The sequence below is a fragment of the Lissotriton helveticus genome, chromosome 11, assembly GCF_964261635.1.
Source record: "Lissotriton helveticus chromosome 11, aLisHel1.1, whole genome shotgun sequence".
NCBI classification, from domain to species: domain Eukaryota; kingdom Metazoa; phylum Chordata; class Amphibia; order Caudata; family Salamandridae; genus Lissotriton; species Lissotriton helveticus.
Genome location: NC_136072.1, coordinates 663,357,327 through 663,373,489, shown reverse-complemented (window position 1 = coordinate 663,373,489; position 16,163 = coordinate 663,357,327). Strand labels below are relative to the sequence as shown.

At 44.7% G+C, this 16,163-nt stretch overlaps 1 long non-coding RNA gene across 1 annotated transcript in view; it reads right to left on the bottom strand.

The window, feature by feature from the left end:
• Nucleotides 1-1,759: 1,759 nt before the first annotated feature.
• LOC144791745 (uncharacterized) overlaps nt 1,760-16,163 on the bottom strand; it is a 71,618-nt gene continuing 57,214 nt past the window's right edge. The window contains exons 3-5 of the long non-coding RNA XR_013602457.1: nt 3,344-3,437; nt 3,113-3,240; nt 1,760-2,176 (exon numbers count right to left, since the gene is read on the bottom strand). This is a non-coding gene — a long non-coding RNA (uncharacterized LOC144791745). The remainder of the gene's footprint in view (nt 2,177-3,112; nt 3,241-3,343; nt 3,438-16,163) is intronic.

Genomic DNA, 16,163 nt, shown 5'->3' with positions numbered 1-16,163 from the left:
TGTTAGACCTGTCAGCCTTATGGTGGTCTTCACTCAATATTTCTGTCTGACTACCTCCTCTTTTTGCTGATTCTTTTTGTTGGCCTTAGGACTCTGGGCACTTTACCACTGCACTGCTGACCAGTGCTAAGGTGCACGTGCTTCTCCCCTAAACATGGTCACATTAGTGTATACACAATTGTCATATATAATTTACTTGTACATCTCTTGTAAAGTGGTATACCATATAACCAGGGCCTGTAAATTAGATTGTTCTAATGGGCCTTCAGCACTGATTGTGCCACCTACACATCTAGGCCTTTAAACATGTATCAGGCCTGTCATTGCAGAACCTGTGTGTGTAGTTTTACTGCTACTTTGACTTAGCATTCAAAACCCTTTGCCAATTTTGAAACTCCCCTTTTATTACATATGTCACCCCTGATGTAGGCCCCTAATTAGCCCACGGGGCAGAGTTCTGTTTAAGTAAAAGGTAGGACAGTTACTTCTAAGTTTTGCATGCCCTGGTAGTGAAGTATACCTACATTCATTGTTCACTATTCTGAGGACCCCGCATAGGTTAACATTGGGAAGTCCTTAATATCCTTTTAAGCTGTAATTCCAGATTGGAAAGGAATAGCTGTGGGGGCGTGGTCACACCAGCAACCACAATGGGCGCGCAGCAGTGAAGCTCTGGGGGCAGTTGCTCATCAACATGGGTGTTCCATCTACATCCAGCCCCATTACTGAGTGCCAACTATGCATTGGGGGCGCAACAATCCCACGCACCCAGCGGAGTGTTTTTTTTCCCAATGAACAGCCACGTAAGGCACAAGAGCGGTGACTGTGGCCTGGTGAGCCAACACTGTCCTCAGAGGCCCCCTATAGTGATTTTATATAGTATAGTGATAGTGGCCGTGGGTGAGCCTGAGGACTGGACTATCAAGCCTGCTGGATGCGCCACCCAATCTATCACCTACACTGCGTGCTCTGACAGCCCCGAACAGCAAGCAGACACGAGGAGGAGCCCTGGTTGCGTGGCGGGCTAAGCTGCATCGGTAATCCTGAGCAGAGCTTTCCTGAATGGCCCGCTGGCCAACACTACTGCCTGCTGAGTCACCCCTACATCTGAGTCCTGTACGTTGCCGGTTTTCCATGGCTCATGGTTGATATGTTTGGTGGCACTTGCCGTGCCTTATGCATTCACCCTGCACACAACGAACCTTGGGGGAGTGGCAGCGGGCTAACATAGGTGGTGTGAAGGCCTACAGTTGTGGCTCACTTGGGTGAAAAGGGAAGTGGGACCTCGCTTGTGAAGTTGTGCTGCCTCCCCTGTTGTTGAAAACACAAGGAGATGATGGATGGAACACTTAAACTTTTCAGACACTCACCCCCAGTCACCAATCTGGGCTGAATCCATCATCGTTCTTTAGCACAATTTGCCACCTCAGTTCAGACCCAGCTATATGCAAATCAGTCTTGACCCTGTGCCTCATGGGATCAGTCCAGCCCGAACTGCCAAGTCAAGTCTTCCCTGAACTAGAGTGAGCAGTGTAAGTAAGGCACCCCCTGAAAGGATAGCTGCGAGGTCAGGGAATAGGGGGAGAAAAACAGTAATGAAAACTATACAACGATAGTATCCCTCTTGACCTATATTTCTTTTGCTTGTGGCTAAATGCTCACATCTAGGGCATATCAAAGAATGCACTACTTCACAACTATTTCATTTGTATAAGTTTTATTAGATGTATTTATTTTTTTGGTAGAAAAAGTGTTTCTATTTATAGGCTCAAAAGCAGTTGTCAGTCAGTCCATAGTTACTAGGAACATATTTTACAAAAAGATTAAATAGTGATTTACATAGTACAGTTTGTATCATTTAGAAACACACATATTTTTTTATTTTTTGGATTTAAGACAATAATTTAGAACAATCCCGACTCTCTCACCCCCCAAACTACCATACCTCTCAATCTTCTACATACACATCACTTGCACTCACTACATACATACTCCACACCCCAGTCTCACACTACATACACAGATGGAACCATAGGGGTGAAAAGACTCGACCCTCTAATGCTGTGCTGAAAAATGGGGTGTTGCCACACAGACTGGTCAACGCGCGTTTCGATGGCCTAATTTTCTTTCTTTGCCATCTTCTTCAGGACCTATAGTTTCAAGAATATATTGCGGGCTGGGCGGGGGAAAGAAAGTGAACAAGGGATATTAAAAGACATACTGGTGCAGAGCAAAACTCAACAATAAAGATTGCCCTATAGGAGTTATATTACTTAGTCTCCTATAAAAAAAAACATACTAAAAGCAAATGTGCCAAACATCAAGTGTTCTCATGAGAATGGTATAGACACACCATTATTGACATCAATAGTTAAAAATAGAGTGAGAAAAAAATCAATAAAGAAGGATACATCCAAAAGAATAGGATAAATTATAGGAAGGTATGAAAAAAAGAAAAAGGGGGACAGAGAGCAGACGATTAATGTGATGTACCTCCTCATATCTATTGGTCAGAAGTTGTATCTGATTATTCATTTATAGTTTCTGTGTACCTCTGTGTCAGGATCTGTATATCTCATCGTCCGGTATCAGCACCTATACTTGTTTCTTGGTTCATACCTGGCCATTTACCTAGGTTTGTGGCCAACTACTTGGCCAAATATGCCTGCTCTAGCACTATACCTCAGTCTCTCACCCAGAGCAGTGAGAGTTTTGGGATTTCATTAGTTGCTAATCTCTTCAAAATCTTGTCTCTGATGATCCTTCTAGGTTGTCATAGGCTCATGATTGCTACCGCATATACACTGAAACAATACATTGTTGTTCTTTTATATCTGTTGCACTCTATTGATTCTGCTCTACTGAAAGACCCAGGCCTTCCTTTGCCATACTTTACCTTGGTGTTCTGATGTGGGGCTGCTATAGTTGCAGCGCAGCAAATCGTTACGATGTCCTTATGCCTAGGGAGGGCTATTGTACTCTTCCCAGGGTCACTATGTAGCTACATATGGTAAATGAATATGAAGGAACACATATGCATTACACAATGTCCCATCATTAAGCTAACATCTAAGCCAGAATCGTACAATGCCTATATGGAAATAATATTTACCTGTGAAATGATCTGCGCGGGGCTCTTCAGATGCTCTAGTCATTAAAAAGCTCCCTGCCGCCTATTACCATACATCCCTTGATTACTGATATGGTTCAAGTGCCAGAATGGTATGGTACTCTTCCTATCTGTGGATATACAGGAAGGAATAACAGAGGATACATCTAAGTTAGACCCGCTTCAATCATACAGAGGTCCTATCACCCACTGGCCATGGGGATGAATACTTACTTCATTCTCCGTATTTGTGGAAGGGTCCACACACCCACTGGTTCGTGCCTACTACTCGAATTGGTTTTCTTTGAGGGGGCTTGATGTCGCCGGCCTGTAGAATAATAGATATGTTACTGCCTGATCTTGCAGTATACATGATGTGCACAAAGTACAGAAAACAGGGTTAGTTACTGTCCTACGCTATTGGGGCTTATCTCGTGAAGAACAGTCGCCGACATACCGCAGACTTGTTTTAAAAAATGGATGAAATACTATTGTGGTAGAAGATGCGCGGTTCAGCCTAGCAAAAAAGCCCACAACCAATTTTAGCCCAAGTGTTAATGTGGTGAGCGACCACTCAAGGACACGCAGCCTCACATGAGTACACTCTTCGATAGGCACTCTCACCAGTAACAAAGCCCAATGCTTACAATGCCTGCTCCTTATATAATTGTAAATCGGTATTGGAAAGCCATAGACTACTGATAGGTGTGGGGCTGCAGTTACCAACGCCTACAACTTATATAGCTACTGTGTCAGGATCAGCTCCAAACGCTTGGCAGTAATGCTGCATTCCGGTAGCTGATAGTCATCGAGCTCATACTGTGAGAAGTCCTACAGCGGATATCGACATCCAACTAGTGTAGGACTTCTCCTGGTATGCTGGAAATACAACGCGCAAGGATCCCTCGGTTCTTACCTTTCATTCAAACGTGCAACGGGTATCTCTGGCACCTACAGCATATTCCTATCTGCGAGTCCACAGCTTCCTGTGGGTACTGGTTAAATGTTTGGAGAGCGGGACTTTCGACTCGATAGAGATAGAGACCAGCTGTGAGTTACGATGACGTAAACACTATTCGAACATTGTTAGCTGCACTTAGTTTGTAACTCTTACTGCATCAGCGCCATATTGGAGTGATGTCCCTTCGTGACGTTTAGGCGAGCAGACGCTATGTACTGCTACCTATTGCTAATTATATCCCATAAATGAAGCGGAAAGATGATATTAACACTAATAAATATAACGTGTTATAATTAACGGCCTCTGACTCGATACATGTACTGTGTCAGCGCCATACTGAAATAAGTGCCCTTCGCGATGCCAATATAATTGCGGGCTGTATAAGGTGTGATCTCACATAAAGCATGCGAGATGGAGATCGCCCAATTATAAAGTTTGGCTGGCACAGTGCGCTCATACATGTTTCACAAGCGGGAATAGTGACAAATGGAAAATATTACTATCGACGCGCCATCTTGGAACGGTATATACGCCGGTATGCAGTCTGGCTTAACTTAGTATTATTTAATGTTGTTAGAGACAAGGTAACTGCATGTCCCCATCTAAGGACGAGAAGTCTGAATTTAAGTAGGAGCAATCAAAATGCAGGTACCTGCTTGTTATGCATTTAGCAGGGCTGAATGTGTCAGCTACCGACATCCTGGGTATATGAGAGCTTCATCATATACAGCAAGGGATAAGCTATCGGAGTTTATGAAAATGGCCCTATACATTGTGTAGGCAAGAGATGCAGTACACCTGCTTCTTTGTGCAATGCTGCTTTGCATGTCTGATATCTCAAGTAGTGTGCCAAATAATTTCCTTATTGAGGCCATTTTTTACTGTGTCCAATGTATAGATCCAGAAGGTCTCCCGACGTTTGCGGACCTCAACCTCCCTGGTACGGCTCTAATCTTCTCCAAGTTCAGCCATCTCAGCTCTTTTTCATTGTGTTTTGCTTCCAAGCAGTGTGATACCATAGGGCACGATATCTTGCGTGTCCTGATGGCCGACTTATGCTCGCTGTATCGTGTCCTAAATTCTCGCCCCGTTTCTCCCACATACCCCTGCGAACAAGGGCAGAGGATCAGGTATACCAGGTTTTGACTTCTACAATTGGTGAAATGCCGTAATTTACCTTTCTTTCCCTGGTATCTGGGTTGTTCTGGGTGACAATGGCACTCTCACATGCGATGTATGTCCCACATCTGTGGTTCCCTAGAATTGGTGGTCCTGCAATGGTGTTCTGTCTGTTGGTCATATTCACTTTGGGCCTCGTGTGGACTAGACTATCTTTAAGATTCATATTCCTACGATACGCAATGATAGTTTTTTGGATGATATCCTGTTCCTCATCTGTATTTAGAATATGCCAGTTTTTGTCCAAGATTTTTTTGACTTTGAAGTTCAGAGTCTAGTGGTTTATCACACATACCATTCTATCGTTTGCGGGTCGTGTGCTTCCCGACAGAAGGGCATCGCGATTGAAATAGCGTGCCCTTTTGAATGCTGTGCGGATCAAACGTTTATGGTATCCTCTTATTAACAATCTCTGCTTCAGCTCCTCCCCATTATTGTCATAGTCCTGGAGACTTGAACAGTTTCGTGTGATCCGTAAGAATTTGCCAAAGGGGATAGAGTCCCTTTGGGAATTCGGATGTTAACTGTCATGTGACAAGATTCTATTCTTGGCTGTAGGCTTTCTAAAGAAGTTTACGGAGATTTCTCCCTTCTCTCCTTTTATGATGATATCTAAGAACTCCACAGATGTGGTGCTCTTGTGGCTGGTGAATCTCAGGTTTTCGTCGCTGGCATTAAGCCAATCAATGAACATAGACAGTGAGTCATCGTCACCATGCCATATAAAAAAATATCATCTATGAACCTGTGCCACTCTCGCACATTTTCGTAGAATGGCGCCATCTCATTAAAGATATTTTTTAATTCGTACTCGCCCATATATATATTTGCCACACTGGGGGCACAAGATGCCCCCATGCTGGTACCTTTCACTTGGTGGTATAGGTTCCCTTTGAAATCAAAGTAATTATTTTTCAAAACAATCGCTAAGCATTCCACTATAAAAGCATCTGGCCTGTCCCCAGGTGTTCTGCCTAGGAACATTTTGACTGCGTCTACTGCCTGTTGTTGCGGAATGTTTGTATACAGCGTTTCGATATCCAGTGTCACCAGGATATCGTAGCTCTGGTCAAATGGGACATGTTCAAGTTTGTTAATGATGTCTCCTGTGTCTCTGATGTATGATTTGTACATAGTTGTAAGTGGGCACAGGAACGCATCAATATATTTGGACAGCGGCTCTGTGGATGAGTTAATGGAAGAGACTATGGGTCTTAGAGGCGGATCGTCTACATTTTTATGTGTTTTAGGTACACCGTAAAGTGCCGGTATGACAGTGTCCGATTTGTTCAAAAACTGATATTCCTTTTCGCAGATGGTAAGGTCGTCAAAGGCCTTCTTGTTCCTGTAGTCTTGTAATAGCCCCAGGTCTTATCGGTCTATAATGTGCATCCACAGCCAACATTTCCTTGACTTTTGCATCATACCTTTCAGTGTCCATCAACACGATGCCCCCTCCCTTGTCGCAGGGTTTTATCATCAAGTTTGGGTTATCTTGTAGTTTTTAAAGAGCTTTTCTTTCAAAGACGGAGAGATTAGGTCTACTATTGTTTCCCTGAACTGGAAACAAGCATCCTGGGACCGTTTTTGGGGTAACACCCCTCATCAGCCAGGCTAGCTGAGTCCAGTGGCAGAGTGAGCAAGGGACCCAGGTCTAGGTATATCCTGCCAATTTTGGGCGAACAAAACAAACACAAGGAGATAAAGGACGGAGCACTGAAACGTTTCAGATACTCACTCCCTGTCACAGGTCTGGGTTGAATCCATCACTGTTCTTTAGCTAACTCCCTCACCTCAGTTCAGACCCAGCTATATGCAAATCAGTCTTGACCCTGTGCCTCATTGGAACAGTCCAGCCCGACTTGCCTCGCCAGGTATTTCCTTATCCGGAAAAAAGCATCCTGGGACGGGTTTCAGGGTAATAACTCTCATCAGCCAGGTAGCTTGAATTCAGTGGCAAAGTGAGCAAGGGACCCACGTCTGGGCATTCCCTGCGAACTTAGAGTGACCAAAGCAAATCCAAGGAGATGATGGACCGAGTGCTGAACCTTTTCAGACACTCACCCCCAGTCACAGATTTGGGGTGAATCCAACATCGTTCTTTAGCTAACTTTGCTACCTCAATTCATACCCAGCTATATACAAATCAGTCTTGACCCTGAGTCTCATGGGAACAGTCCAGCCTGAAATGCCAAGCTAGGTCTTCCCTGAACCGGAAACAAGCTTCCTGGTTTTGCTGCATGTATATTCAGGTAAGACAGCTACTATGGATGTAATTTAACTTAGTAAGAAATAAATTAACTGCTACTGTTTATCTAGGTAGTTCTACACAATATAGGTCATCATAGCAGCATTATGCATAATAGTCAAGCTAGTTAGAGAAGGGCTCTATAACTAAGTGCTATGCTCTCTTAAGTTACAAGCACAAAAACAGGCTGCATAAAACTACTTGAAGGCAGCGGTGCAAAAGTAATACAAAATCTACTTCAGGCATAAGACTAGATTTAAAAAATAGGTTTTCTCTTTATTTATTTACAAAGAAATCCATACTTCCCACCCAAACAACATACCCACTACTCTCAGAACAAAACTGTCCCAAACCCCAAAATGTCCAAGTCTCTCCAGTCCCAACACCCTACCCACCCTCTCCTCCCCAACAAAAACAAACAAATCCCTCCTGCCAAAACAAAAAAATAAAAGAGGGCATTATGGATCTTGGTCCGGAGCTGGTCCAGGCTCAGCCACATTGTGGTGAGCCAGCACTCGATGGTGTCCAGTTTCTGCAGGATGCAGCGCAGCAGTGGCCTGTTGCCAGTGTGGTGGTAGTTGGCAGCAGTTGGTTGGCGGCGGTTCCGGCAAGGGGATGGCTGGGAGGCTGAGAGGAACCAGTTGCACTGAGGTCCAGCTGTTGTGCATTCATTTCCTCTTCCAGGACCACCAGCCACCGGTATTCCTGCTGGATACTCGCTAGCCTTGCTGCCGCAAAAGGGCTGCTATCGCCTGCCTGGTGGTGGTCCGGCTGGACGAGCAGCTATGTTGAGAAAAACTCAAATTGTAAATAATGCTCTGGGCAAACACTTGTTTTAAATTACGGTGGGCAGAGTAGCAGTACATTACTAGTCGGCTGGGGCCATTGGAATTTATTTGATGTGATTATGATTAGGAGGGTCACAAGGCCAATATATATATTTTGCCCACACGTTGCCAAACATAAAAAAGCACTGACTGTGTGGAAGAAAAGTATTAACAGGCAGAGAATACCATTACAGAATTTAAAACAATTGTGATTTAGTTATTTTTTTCTTCTAAAGGCTTTTGAAGTAACTATAAACAGAGTCAGACGCTTTGAGTTGAAAAATAAATGTCCACACATTGATGAGTACGGCATTATGCACTATTCTGAGTACAAGTTGTATGCAGTGCTAAAATAATGAAGCCATGCTCATTGCTAGCCAGTGCATCTGCTAGTTTGCTACTATCTGCAGCTGTAGTTGACAAATAACTATTTTTAGGTTGAGCCTAGACAGTGCATGCACTGTCGCAAGACCTGTTGTAAATACAATATCGAGGGTCATTTCTCCTGCGGCTTGCCATTGATTAACTGTGGCATTGCTTTTATTAGTAGGCATATGGTTGGCTGTGGATGCGATACGTCACTTCTGTTTTTGGAGGACACAGCACCGACCAACTACAGTAAAGTTATGCTGCGGCGCTGTATTGTTTTATTTAGGGACTACTTTGTTGTTTTTTTGCCATGGGGCCTGGGTTGCACATACGTTTATTATGCATGGCAGCTTTCCTTGTGTTGTCACCCCCCACCACCACCCACCCCTTCGCAAATACAAGTTGCAATTGCTTGTTTTCTTTTGCCTCCCACATGCTCACTCTGCACAGAAACTGCTTGTGGTTGCCCCAGTGCTCTGCGTGTGTTTGTGCGACTCCAGCTGCTCACAGCCGGCCCTGGAAGCAGTTCCCCAGCACTGACATGCTTCACACCTTCCTCCTCCCAGCTTTGCAGTGCACGCTGCGGCCCCTCATCCAGGCCGCCTCCTCTCAGCCGCATCTGCCGGTGGGCAAAGCGACCAGCAGCACGGTCCCCCGCAACCTCCTAACCTTGCCTGCAGCACTCCCAGAGGTTGCAGCTTCACGTCGCAGCCTCCAAACTCGACCATCAATACCGCCACAGCACTGATGCAGCTCACCACAAGCTCCACTACAGCAGCCTAGCACGTTGTGGATTCGGGTACCGCCTCGTTCCCAATGTGGTGAGTGATCTGAGGGGGGGATAGCCTCTGGCCTGTGTACATTACCGGCATGCAGGGAGGACTTGTAATTATGGGACACAACATACGTTGAAAGTGCAACAATGTAATGCACTACAGCTGGGACGCTTTCCAGCTTCGCTGTGTGTAAAGTTACCTGTCTAACAGAAGAGATGCGATCCACCTCCTCTCTCTGCCCCTCTTCCCACCCTCATTGGGCTTGTGCCATGGACATAGCACTGCAAAGGAGAGATGCATTGCAGGTTGACTACGTTATATGTATATTGTGTGCAGACGCTTGATGACTCATCGCTCTGAATTCGTTTTGCCAGAGTTGTGGTTTGTGTTTTTATTAAAAAGTGTAAACCATGGGGGATCCCGCTCACTCTTAGTCCAGTGTCAGTGGCGCCGTAGAATAAATGCACGTTGAACAGTTCATTCTAGTTCCTAAAGGATCTCCCTGCATCGGTGGGGGAGGTGTCGCCTTGTGACTGAGTTGATCTCTTTGATCCTGCAATCTAATCCCGGATTCTCCAGTTTCATCAGTGTGTGATCCTGGTCCAACACGTTGTTTCAACAAATCCGAGTACCTTTATCACACTGCTCAGATTTAGAGACTTCAGACTTGGACCCTTCCCAGTATCCAGTCAGCTGCCCGGTGTAATGTTTCTTTCCTGCAGAAATTTGGTTCTCTGCCTTGCACAGGTGCATTTTTGCACCAGTTTTGAGCAGGTTTTGTTTGCCTAGGCGCCCCTGGGGCCCTGTGGTTCTGAAACTTCTGGACTCGTGTATTATTCTGGACTCGAGAATAAAAACTTCACCTTAACATGACGAGTTTAGTATCAAAAGACCGAGAATGACGAGTACACCATGTACAAGCATTTTCAGCATATTCGAGTGACGATTTCACCTCAAAATCGTCATTATCGTTCAGAACCCTCGGCTTCCATTTTTATGTATGGAAGTCATTTTGTAAGTTGCCCTTTACATAGGCTTATAATCCAGCTGAATTCGATTCCAAAAGGACACGTACACCTTAATCGACTTTCCTATGACCTGTGCAAGTTGGAACCATTGCCCCAGGCCGTACCGGTCACTTCCTCTCCCAGTGGCCGAACAAGATAGCATCAAGGCTCAACAAGCCATAAAACCTTTTCATCGCACACACACCTGCCGTATCTTGCTCACATCTGTCTCTGCTCTTTTTGCTTCACTTGCTTTATGATGGGGAGGTGCCCGTTTTTATTGGGGGTCCACCGATATCTGATGGAAATACTGGACCTTGCCGGGTAATTTATTGAGGGCTGGACGAAGTGAAATATGGGCTTGTCACCATGACTCTGCTTTTCCTTTGTAAATTAAAGTATGCGAATAGTATATTGTAAATTCAAGAATGTTTGCCTGAAGCTGAATATTTTGTATAAAAAGAGAAGCCTGGCTTTGTGAATTCGAGCAGTCTCCTGAGAATATACATCCCGTGTGTTGTACTTCTAGGACGCTTGTTACCTTGGTTGCAGCCAATAAAATCGATCCTTGACTTCACCTAGAAGACTCTGAGTTTCTGTGGTCTGAATCAGGAAGAACCCGAGGTATTTGGGTGTACCCTGGCACCGCTGGGTTGTCGGTTCAGTACCGGTTCTGAAAAACCCAGTACCTCAGTTGGCGCCCAACGTAGGGCGATTCCAGCGGTACCGCTCCAGCCAGAGGTTCGTGAGGAGCTTCGTGTGAATATTCTGGAGGACGGCCAACCACTTCATCGACCCCTGCATGTCGACGTGGTCCGAAGGTCTTTGCTGCGAGGTTCCCCGCTTCCCGACGGCTACAAAGGACTGCTGCCCTGGCTATCGCCCTGATTTGGACCCTTGAAGTTTGGTAGAGCGAAACACTAAGACGAGTCTTCTGGTGACGTCATCGATATTTCAGTTAAGTATAAGTGGAGCGTCTCCCAGTCCTTAGTTGGTCCTTAGTCTTGGGTATCCTTTGGGATCTATTTGGAACTTGCAAGTGCCAAAGCCGAAGGACTCGTGTATTCACGAGAAATATCGTAATCGATAAATCCTTTGAAGTTTGGAACTAGACTAGAGAGCGAAGATGCCTGGTCTTAGAATTGGAAATTTGTTTTATCTTGGTTGTAATAATAGGGACTCCCGATTGGAGGACTCATGTCCGGTTCCTCCGGTTGGAACTCCAACTTATGAATTATACGTGAAACATGGAGTAGGCCCCATCACATATAATGAGGTGTGGATCAAATACACCAGAAAAGATGGTGTTTTAAAATGGCCCCAATATGGTAGCTTTGACACGGAAATCCAAGATATTCTCGAAGTTAAACTGTTCAAGAAGAAAGCCCGGCCGGCAATGTTTGACTCTTTCCACCTATGGCGTAAGGAGGCCAAACAGAAGGAAATTAAATTAGCAAAGAAAAATAAGAGAGAAGGGGGTATTTCGGTAATGCAAGCTGCTATGCAGTTTAAAGACAATGAAGAAGAACAGATGAGTGAGCAGTTGCACAGGCAACGTAAAATGGTAGTAGATAAATGCTATCCAGTTTTGCCGACTCTTAAGCAAGATGCAGCAAAAGAGCCTGAAAAAGATCCGTTAATGGCACTTCTGTTAAGTTCGCCACCACCCTATGCACAAAATGCCACAGCACCTCCGCAACCTTTAGTTGTGCCACCTGTGGTTGTTATGCCTGCTCCTCTACCGCACCCACCAGCTACTCTTCAGCTGGCTCCTGCTCCTCTGGTGCAGCCTCCTCAAGGCCCACCGATCACATCTGTTTCACCTGTGCTTTCTACCACTTTGCCTAGTGCACCTTCTACTTCTCCTAATGATCCCTCTGCTATTGCTTCTGCCCCTGCCTTATCTCACCCTGTTTTTCCACCCGTTCTTCCTTCAGTTTCTCCTTCCGTTCGGCAGAAAATGGCCAACACTGTTACTAATCTTTTCTCACCTCTTTTCGGGTCGCCTACTACGACCCCTAACATGGGACGAAGACAGTTGCGAAGTCAACTGCCTGACTATCAAGAGAGAGATTCACTGAATCGTTTAGCGCTTAAATGGGTTATGGACACTGTAAAGTATGATGTAGAGTCAGTCATGGAAGTCTTCCGTCAATGGGAAGCACCTACGCAGAGATATGTTTTTGAACAAATGCGTGTTTTTCTCTGTGAGGATTTGGAAGACAATGATCTGGAATACAACCCACAAGAGTTGTGTCGCGTGCGGTTCAATTTCGCGGAGGGCATGATTGTAGGTCGCGATGTCAAGAGAGTGGTTGAGATATTGTTGTCATATCGGAGTAAGGGGGCCCTTCTCAGTCGCTATTTGAGCATGGTAGGAAAAAGGCGCGACAATACCCCATGAGAGAAGTTCTCCCACAATGGAGAGAGGGTGACACAACTGCTGACCCACCTATTCAGCCTCATTTTCAGCGTGTGTGGGTACATGTCCCATGGAGGCGAGCTGAAGTTTTAGCACTTAAACAGACATTGCCTGATCCCCGTAAAAATCCTGCAGGGTATTACAAAGAGTTGTCACAGACTGCTGGGTCATGTATCATGAATTTAGCCGATATCGATATGTTATTTGGGAATGTTGTTCCACAGCCCTTATGGGGAAAGATTCGTCATACAGATCATGATCAGGAATTAGGTGATTCATGGGCTAATATTGCTGCTGCAGATGCCCGACAAGTTGGTGGCGCTAAGCCTGAGCCTTTAATAGCCAAACTTCCTGGTAAAATAATCGATTACATGAAAACGATAATGCCTGCAATACGTGTAAATTGGGATAAGTTGTCTGCATGTAAGCAGAAGAAAGATGAAACGGTCTCAGATCTCTTCACCAGGTTTGAAGAGACTTTTGTCGACCACAATGGTCAAGATATGAGCACAGAAGGTGGTCAGCGTTTGTTCGTCGATAAATTCGTGCACAATCTGCTTCCAGAGTTGTGTAAAAAGTTAAAGGATTCTGAGAGTTCTTGGGCAGTTTCCTCCTCAGCACAGATATTGGCTACTGCACAGTATTACGAAAATCGAGACAAAGACGAGAAAGATAGAGCAGAAAAGAAAACTAAAGAGTTGAAAACGAAGGTTTTGTTACAGCAAGCATATCCGCCACGTGGTGGTGGTGGCCAGAATAGTGGTGGTCAAAATAATAGTGGTCAGAATAACTATCAGAATAATTATCAGCAGCCTCAACAGTACCAGAGGAACTCGCAAAGAGTCGAGTATACTCAACCACGTGTCCCTGTAGGCCCCAATCAGTGTTCATATTGTAAGGAAGAGGGTCATTTCAAGTATAGTTGTCCTATTTTATTACAGCGTGCAAAAGGTGCTTCTGGTGTAAGAGGTCGAGGTGATCAGCAAGCGTCTAGAGGTAGAGGACGTGGAAATTTCCCCCAGAACACACAGTCTCTTCCACCTCAAAATTCGATGAATAGGTTTGATCAGCAGAATAACGCATCTGGTAGGACAGCTCAGTACTATACTGATGATTACTATACAGAAGATGAGCATTGGGAAGGTAATGATTGCTAGGACAGCCATAGACAAAGAGAGGGAGTTGTTTCAATTCCAGTAGATCAGAGTGGACCTTACGTTGAGGTGATTACATCAGGTGTGTCAGAGCCTTTTCTGTTGGATACTGGTGCTACAAAGAGTTCTATTATGCACTCCAAACTCCCTGGCGCACCTTTGTCTGGCGAAATGAATGTTTCTGTAGGTTTTTCTGGCGCCCCAGTTAGAAATCCGATTTCTGACCCTTTGTCCCTTTCTGTTGGACCTTGTGAATTCGAAGCACCCCTTATTCTGACAACAGGTTGTGGTGAAAACTTGCTAGGATTAGATTTGCTAAAAAGATTGTATGCGACTTTGTACTGTTCTCCTTCTGGAGTACAACTTACACTGGGTAAGAAAGTGGTTTCTCCAATGTATTTGTCCAGAGACAAACTTTCAACAGAATTGTCATCTCTCCCTAAAATTCTTTGGGCCTCTGGTCCTAATGATGTAGGTCTTTTGGAAATACCACCATATGTTGTAACATTGAAAGCCAATGTTAAAATGCCACGAATTCCCCAATATAGAATTTCTAGTGAAGGAGAGAAAGCTTTGCTAGCGATCATTTACGAGCTAATTGCAAAAGATGTGATTGAAGAGACAAGAGGCAACGTTTGCAATAGTCCTGTTCTGCCTGTTTTAAAACAAACTGATCCCTCTCAACCACCTGTGTACAGATTTGTGATTGATCTTAGAGAGGTCAATAAAATAGTTGTACCACAATTCCCAGTTGTCCCCGACATCACTGCATTATTGACTATGATTCCAGCTTCTGCCACCTGGTTTTCGGTGATTGACTTGAAGAATGCTTTCTTCAGCATCCCGATTGTTGAGGAGAGCAGGGATATTTTTTCATTCAGTTTAGGAGGACGCAGTTTCCGCTTTAAACGCGCTCCTCAGGGCTACTGTGAAAGTCCATCAATATATAGTCAGGCTCTAAAAACACAGCTTGATACGATTGTTTTACCTGAAGGTGCTACTCTTGTACAGTACGTTGATGATTTGCTTATTGCTGCAGATACTGAGGAAATATGTAAGAAAGCCACGTTGTCATTGTTGCGTCATCTGTGTGACTTGCATCACAAGGTGTCACTTTCCAAATTACAATATTGCCAACAAGAAGTGACCTACTTAGGTCATCTCTTATCGAAGGAGGGAAGGAAACTGACCCCAGAGAGAATCCAGGCAATAGCAAAATTGAGTGTGCCAAAAACACAGAGAGAAGTGCGTGCTTTCTTGGGTATTATATCGTACTGTAGACAGTGGATTCCAAATTTTTCGTTATTGCCCAAACCATTGGTGGCATTAACGTGTAAAGATACACCCAATCCCGTTCCTTGGTCCGAAGAGTGTCAGAAAAGTTTTTCTGAATTGCGTGATGCATTATGTTCGGCTCCTGTGTTAGGTACCCCCAACTACAGTAAGCCCTTTACATTGTATGTCCATGAGAAACAAGGTTGTGCATTATCAGTACTGACACAGTTGTTTGGAGACAGACAGCGTCCATGTGCATATTTTTCGTCGACTTTGGATCCGGTAGCTAAAGCATTGCCAAGTTGTTTAAGAGCCACAGCGGCAGCAGCTGTTTCTATTCGACAGTCTGCTGGTTTAGTGATGAATAACACCTTGATCGTTATGGTTCCTCATGCAGTAGACATATTGTTAAATAGAACAAGGACACAGCACTTAACTAGTCCCCGATTGTCAGGTTACGAATTAACATTGTTAGCGAGTCATGTGCACATACAGAGATGCAATACACTCAACCCAGCTACGTTGTTGCCAATTGTAGAAGAATTAGATGCTTCAGAACAGCATGATTGTTTTCTTAGAACAGAAGAGGAAACGAAAGGGAGAATAGACCTCCAGGACACTCCTCTTGCTGAATGTGATGGTACATTGTGGGTGGATGGTTCATGCTTCAAGCTCCCGAATGGTGACACGACTGCAGCGTATGCTGTCACGACTTTGCACACAATTATTGAAACTGCACGTATTCCACATAATTCAGCTCAAGCAGCAGAATTGATTGCACTCACGAGAGCATGTGTGTTGTCAAAAGGAATGAAAGTGACTGTCTACACCGACAG